This window comes from Condylura cristata, unplaced genomic scaffold (assembly GCF_000260355.1).
Source record: "Condylura cristata isolate star-nosed mole 26May11 unplaced genomic scaffold, ConCri1.0 scaffold00005, whole genome shotgun sequence".
NCBI lineage: Eukaryota > Metazoa > Chordata > Mammalia > Eulipotyphla > Talpidae > Condylura > Condylura cristata.
This window is the reverse complement of record NW_004567106.1, coordinates 2,298,313-2,306,555: the sequence shown is the minus strand read 5'-3', so window position 1 is coordinate 2,306,555 and position 8,243 is coordinate 2,298,313.

The window sequence follows — 8,243 nt, the reverse complement described above, 5'->3', positions numbered from 1 at the left end:
TTCTGCCTCATAGATTTTTTTTTATTAACTTGTTTTTGTATTTATATCTTTCTGCCTCATAAAGTTTTAAGGCATAATATGTTCAAAATAGAGTGCAAGACATAATACATTTATGTATGCTTGTTAAATAATTGTGTGGGTTGTCCATGCACATGGTAGGCAGTTTCTCTCGGTCATATGTCCAGGAGGAATTGTTTCCAAGACTGGCTCTCACTTTTTTCAAGTCTTTCTCTCCACTAACTCATAGATATTACTTCCCATGATTCATTCTTATTCAAATCTATCTCAGATTGTCAAAAACTAAGTTGCTTTTAAAGATTTTCATTAATAAGATGAATATTTTGTCATTTGTTTGAACTTGGATTCAATTAAAATTTCCTTGGACCTGCCATATATTAGTTGAATGTAAATTGTGTTTCCCCAACCCTTACAAATCTGCAAGAGAGGGTTACATTCAATTAAATAGACAAAATTTCATTAGCTCTTGTCCTACCTTCTCAAAGGTGGATCTTGGTAAGACTTCACAACTCGCTTTTGTGTTTTATCCCATCACGCCTGGGAAACCTCAAGTTTCTCACCTGTTCCCATAGGTGCCTAGTCAGCCTCAGTTCCCATAGGGGGTTGTCATGCTCTTTCACACCTCTGATGAGGAATCCAGCACACAGGTTTAGGAGGCCACCTTGTGAATGTCAAAATCTGGTGAACTTTTTATTATTGTGGTCCCCCAAACTGGTGTTCCAATTTCTACACAGCATCTTATGGGCCTGTTTTCAATGCAAAAGCTAGCAAAAACAGTCTTCTAGCCTATATAGGTAGCTAAGTTTTCATTTGGAAACCAAGTGGTATCCACTTTGTATCCATTCTTTGGTGTAAACTCTCAATCCACTTTTATCTGCACTCACATCTATCCCCTGGGCTCCACCTAAAGCCCTGATGCCTGGTTAGTGCAGACCAGTTCCCCCACCCAAACTTTTCTTGGGCAACTACTTCAGAAAGAACTTGAAGCAACTTGATTCCTAGAGGCCAGAGCATGCTTGTATCACTTTATATCCCGCGAAGTAGAAGTCACAGCTGAAGAGAAACACCCAAGCTCACCCTTAACCACCCTGAGTTTCATCTACTTTCCCCAGATTTTTGATTATCTAAAAGTTCTTTCACAGTAATTTTTGTTTTGCCCGACTTCTGTGACCGGCCTCAAGAAAGATGGGAGACAGAAAGGCTGAGCAAGAGTTTACTGCTCCCGGGCAGCAGCTGAGATGGAGCCCCTAGGTGGGGTCCGCAGCTACTGCCAGTGCTATAGGGGAAAAGGGCCTCTTATATAGATTCTAGGCTCACATTCCAAAGGGGTGACTCATCACTGTGTCCCCCTGATGCTAGGCCCAGTTCCTCCCACTGGTATCTCCTGGATGCAAGGCCCTGTTAATTATCACACATGGATGTGAGGCCCAGTTTATTATGGCCCTTACCTAGTCCCACCAGTAGTTGTGTTATTGCAGCACCTGGTTGCCCCCAACAATTTCTAGCTCCCTGGAATTTATCATGACTATTTAATTCTGAAAAATAAACTTTTTTTTATGATGGATGGATCTAGTTGAATCTTAGTTGGGTACTTGTTCAATATAAAGGCAAGCTACAATAACATTTCCTGTTTTGTGTAATGTTTTAAAAATAAAGATAAAAATTGTTTACCCCCTTGGGCCCTCCCTGGTGGTGCAGCGGGTTAAGGCACTGCACTAAGAAGCTTAAGCCCCCTCCATATGAGCTCGATTCCCACCTGCCCTGGAGTAGATCCACATGGCGAGGCAGACCTCTCCTGATCCGCCCGCTGCTCCCCTCAGCAGTGCACCTCTTCGAACTGCCTGTTCTGCTCCCTGCTCTGTCTCTGGTGAATCCTCTCACCCTCCACATCTCTAGCCTGTACCCCAGTTCTATATGAATAAATAAATCTTTAAAAATAAAAAAAAATAAAAATTAAAAAAAAAAATTGTTTACCCTCACCCTCCCTTGGCCCATGCTGATACCAGGCTGAGGAATGATCTAGTATGGCCAGGTGTCTTTTCCATCTTAGGAAATGGAAGGCATGTTTGTCTTGTTTCTCATACCTGCTGACATGTGGCTTGCTGGGCTGTGGAGGGGGAACAAGGTAATATTTACTGTCCACTTTCTCTCAAGGAGTCACAGGACTCTTCTACCCATTAGGCATTTCTCAGCTTGGAGGCCACTGTGTTTGAGTTTTCTGCCTAGTTTCTATAAAGTGGCTATGTGAATGATTAAAAATCCCAAGTAGGTATTGTTTTCAATGTAATATGGATCAGTTTATCCCAAGTCCAAAAGGAAAGATATTCTATTTGTTTTTCCATGTCAGATTTTTTTTAATCTAAGGTCATTAACAATAACTTCATGGTAACATGGGTCTGTCCATGATCTGATGGAGACTAGTGATAACTCACTATTTTGAGAACATAAATGTTAGTGGATTTCAGAGCTGTGAACACAATAATACTTGACTTAATCATAGCTAATCCATGATGATTGTAGCACCCCACGTCATTTCACATAGTGGGCAATTTGATTGTGTTTAAGGTATGATCACTCAGATGGAAAACTAGCTTTATCTTTAAAAATGTCCTATTTAATGACAATTTTACTTACAGTCTTTGAGGGATAAATTAAATTGACCGTGAAACACAAACATTTGTTGTAGAGATCAATGGTGGAAAGGCTCCCTGGTTTAATTTAGAAGGTTTTGATGATTTTCTTCAAAGTGTTGGAGGCTCTAGCACAATAAACACTTTGAAGCGCAATGCATTGTCATCCCCCTGCCTTGGGCCTGCTGTTTCTGGCATAGATTAGCAGTGTTTGCCTTTTTTCCTTTTTTTCTTTCTTTCACAATGGAAGAGTTTCCCCATAATGACTGCCTTTATCCCATGTGAGTACCAAGCTTTTCAAAAAGCTTAGGCAGTGGTACCCAGCTATGTTGGAACAACTTCATTAATGAAAGGCGTATTAGATGGGCTCTTTGTTGCCACATTATAGTATTTGTCTTAGAACACTTTGTCCCCCACATGACAGTGATGCAGGCACCACCACCACCATGGCAGTAGGAATTACAGCAACAAATTAACTCTTGCCCTGGGTGGCTTTCTCAGTGTTCTTTATGGCAATGACTGAACCTTGTCTCAACACTTCCTCTCACTGCTTCCCAAGCAAAAATCAGTTAAAAAAAAATAAGATTCTTCATCATTTTTATTCAATAAGTGACCTCATATTCCCCCAAACCACTTTAAGAGTTTTAACTGCCCAATAATCTGTGAGAAGAGTGCTTTTGTGTTGTCCCTCCAGTGAATCTGAAGTCATGTAAAGTCATGATACAACTCCTCGGATAACAAGCTCATCTTGAAAGTGGACATCAAGTGGACAATTGTCTGTTTCTAAGAAGTCTTGAGACAACTCTGTGGTTCTTGGCTTGTGGATAAACAATTGCCTTCCTTATTAATCTTACTGTAGGCCCTAATTACAGGACAATGAAAAAAAGCCTAAAAGGGTGAATTGGAGACTTTCAAATAAACTGTGCCTTTTTACGGACCAAAGAGAAGACTCAAAATTGGATAAATGCAGGCACAGCAGAATTTTTTTCAAGGTATTGGCATTTGATTTGATGCAAGCAGGAATTCTTGCACTGCTCTTTTCCTTTTGTTTAGATTTTCTGAGGACTGTTTTCTGAGAAAGGATAAAATCTCTATATAAAATAGATTTAGATGTTTTCTTCACAAAAACATTATGTTTTTGTCATGCACAGACACACACATACATATCAAATGTTATGTGTATGATGTATATTCTATAATTGCAAACTATACACAATATTCATGTGTATTTATTACATATACATGGATGTATATTTTTCTTTAATAGATTCATTTTCTTTCAGTTACCCATAAAATTTCAAGACCATGAAGATTAATGCATGTCCTCATGTGAGCACACATATATGCACAAACATATATATGCACACATAACACTGGGCCCATAACGTAAAACACTCAGGGTAAAAAATTTCCTCTATGAAAATCTATAAAATAAGAGAAATTAATAAATTTAAAGCAAATTTGTAACAATTTTCATTTTATAAGTAAGGAAAATTAAAACTCTCTTATGTAAAACAAATAAGAAAGTTATAGTATGAATTTATGTGGATTTGACATTTTAATTGCAGATAAGTATAAGTGAACTGTCTCCATGAATGTTAAGATGTCTGTGCTATAAGTTAGAAGTATCTCAACACTCAGCCCTCATCTCTACTTCTACCTTTTCCCCCAGGAAACAAGGACACTAACAAAAAATTGGAAATGTGGAAAGGTAAAGAAAGTTCACTTTAGACTTGAATACAACCTGAGTTATAGTGCTACTTATAACTAATGTGACTGTCTGCCTTGGATTCAACGGTAAAGGGAAGTATAATAGCATCTACTCTTGAGGGTACTTAAAATATGTATGAAGAGGAAAGAGGATACACGGGGGCATGCTTGGTTCTCACATTCATATGGGTACTTATAGAAGTTATTTTTTTTTTTTCATATAATTTCCAGGATGGGTATCTGCACCCATCCTGGAAAACCCACATGAAAGAAAGGTTGAACAATCAATTCAGATATGTTTTTTTTTTCTATACATATAACTCTCTAGCTATAATTATTGTATAATTTCAGGCTTTTGGTCAGAAAGAAAAAGAAGAAATTAAAGACAGAATGAAGAAGACAGTGGAGGGAAAAAAAATACAGATGGGGTGGAGGCTGGAAGGGAATGTTTCTCCATTTCATGTTATTTGCCACTAGGGTTTGAGAAATGGGAAATTAACAAAATTAATAAAATACAATTAGTGTTGGTCCAAACCCATTAGAAGCTTTGACAGTAGCAATAGATGTTCTTTTCCCATTTTGAGTACGCTCATTCATGCTTTTGTCTATCCCATTCAATGTTTCCCATACTCTTCTAGATAATTAGAGTAGAAACAGTTGTAACCCTGTAAAGGATGTAGCAATATGTGTGTAGAGTTGATCTTGGAAAGCCAGTAAGACATAAAATAAAAAATAAATAAATCCCAAACAGGTTTTTTATTTAACATAAGGCCAAAGAAGCTATCAGGCGTTGCTGAATACTGTCCACTAACTGTACAAAATATTGACTGCATGCCTCGCAAACAACAAAATATCCGCTGGAATGCCATAGAAATAAATAACTTCTGCTATAAACACATGGAAACATATCAAACTGTTATCTCTTTAAACATATTGTAAATAAAAAAATTACCAGTACTTCTACACAATAAATATTAAGAAACCATTGACATAGTTGAAATGCACTCATATAAATTAACAACTTTAATTACATTAGCCAAACAGACATTGGTTAAAAAAAAAACAAACTGCATATAGTAAAAAAAAAAAAAAAAAACAGACAACATCAATCACAGAACATAAAAAGTTTTAAAACAAAACAGGCTTCAGATTATCTTGGCTTTCATAATTATATTTTTCTTTTAAAGAAAAATATCAACCCATTGTCAATGCACTGTTTTTCAAAGCATTTAAATAGAGGGTAAGACCCATTGGAAATTAATACAGAAGAAATGATTCACTTTATGCATAAAAATAAATAATAATATAGCTGAGACATGTGGTTTGCTTCTGCTTTTGAAGATGTGAACAGCTTCTAAGCATTCATTTTCTCTGACCCATACAACAGCTTCTCAGTGATAAAGGCTTTAATTTAAACACATACAATGTCCACCCCCAAACCTCTGCCCACATCTACAAGTTTCATTTATTGTGTAGGTTTACAGGGTGACTAAGTTTTTCTCTCATTGAAAGGGTAAGTTGCCAAAAGGCCCACAGAAAATCATTTTTTTTTCCAAATAAACATGATAATTTTTACACAATTGAGGCATTTCTGTGCTCTGTTTTTCAGAGTCACCTCTTGAGGTCCAATATCATGGGGGTAAAAGATAATTCACTTGTTCTACTTGGAGGAGAATGCAGGCACTCTCCTAAATAATGGGGTGTGGAATCAATCTTAAATAAAAAGAAATTGTTTGGGCTGGAGAGACAAGAGAATCCCAGTTCAGAGTGCTGAAACTTGCATTACTTTCTGGAAAATAAAAAAGAAATACCAATCCAATCTACAAAATATGTCATTCTTAAAAGATATCTGGGGATAAATGTTTTTCAGAGCTTCTAAGATTGGTGTCAATAGATGTTTAAGATGCTAGAGATAGACCCTAGAGTAAGAGTAGAGATGTCCTGATTAGACAGGGCAACCCTGGTTTCAGAGAAAACATACTGTAAAGAACCCTTTTGGTGTTACACTGCTATGTGAACATATAGTTGTTCACAAGGCTCCAAATATTCCAGAATTATTAAAAACAATAGCAATTTATAATTCTATTTCTACTTAATGAAATAGATTGTAGATGTATGATAATGTCATCTACATGCATTTCAATTATTTAAATCAAATCATCCTATTAAAACAATGTCATATGGCATTATGTTCCCCAGTATATTGAGGAATTAAAGGACTTAAAAAGATGGTCTACATGAGATGAGTAGAAGTAGATATCAGCTGACCTTTTAACTTCCAGGTTTCCATTGCCTTGGTCATCTCTGCTACTGTATAGGATATTGGGCTCCCATGTTCTTTGTATAAGTTCCAATATTAGTTTCAAATAAAAAAACAATACAAAATGCCATCAATGATTTTCCAGAAAGTTTGTTAAGTTGAACCTCATTGTCTACTTCACTTAAAACATTCCTCACCAGCATCCACCTTCCCCACCTGCATGATTTCCTGGCCCATGTTAAGATGGAGGAAGTAAGTACCAGTTTTGCATGTTCTCTCTTTAATTAGAATCCATTATCATGCAGTCCATGTTGTATTTCTTGCATAAGAAGAGGTGGACCTTCAGAATTTAAAGTATATTTGTTCAGCAATGACACTAAAATAAATTGCCTACATCTAGACTAATATACAGACTTAGTACATTTTGCTACAAGAACTAAGTCACCTTTCGTAGTGTCTGGTTTCTCAACAATACTTTGTTTTCCTACAATTAACTTTTTAGGAAAACTACAAATTGACAAAAAGCTGAAGTTTTGCTATTATACAAAATACTAATGAATGTAATTTCTCCCAACTTTTAGATCTTGTTTTTTTTTTTTTTATTTTTGCAAACATCAACCAAGACAGTAAAAACAAGACTATATTTTAAAAGCATATGAATGAATAATGTTGTAATAGTCCTAGAAAAATGATGCTTTGGGATTAATTAGTAAAAATTTAGCTTTAAGCCTGTACTTGATACTGATAAAACACTTAATTTTTGCATCTGTATCAGTGCATACAATCTTATAGAACAAGAGTTTTGACTTTAAATTAAAACATTAGGGACTTTCACTATTGCCAACATCTCTGCCTCCTAACTGTTCCTTCTCCTTAGCTCTGCTCTTAACACCTTCCCCCAATTATTTATCTTTTAACTAATGACAATATCATTTAGCAAGTTATATTTATCACAACCAGGCCTTAACCACTTGGGGAAAAAATTACGCCAACCCTTATTCTGGTTCAATGATTATTATTTTTTTCCTGAAAACGTTTTCAATTTAAGATTGATTCCAATAGATAAGTTGTCCAAAGCCCAGGACTTTGATTAAAGTGAGTTTCCTGCTTGCTCTGCAAGGAATAACTTGTAGTATGGGAGAGGAGCACAAGAAAAAGGAGGGAACTTGATCCCAGTCCATTGAAAAAGGGTCTTAATGAATATCCACTGGAATATTTAGGCTTTCCCCCAGCCAAATTTTTGAAATGTGCCTACCAAGTTCAGAGTAAAAGCAAAAACTATAGCCTATCCTTCTTAAAAATACTGTGTTTTGCACACAAACATTCATTGCTTTAAGAACATTTTAAAATGACAGCCTGAAGTGCTTAAAATGCGTATGGACATGATTCGATACATGTATATATACACACGGATATGCATATGCACAAGCAATGTATATATACACATACAAGCATGGAGCATTACATGAATTTGATTGAACTTGATATCCAACAGTGTACAACTACTGTACATCCAATATGAAATGTCCTGTTTCATGGATGTAAAAGGAGTCAAAACAAACTTCTCATGTCTTTGAAGTCTCAAGACAAATCCACCCTATCAACCTTGAATCTCAACCCCTGAC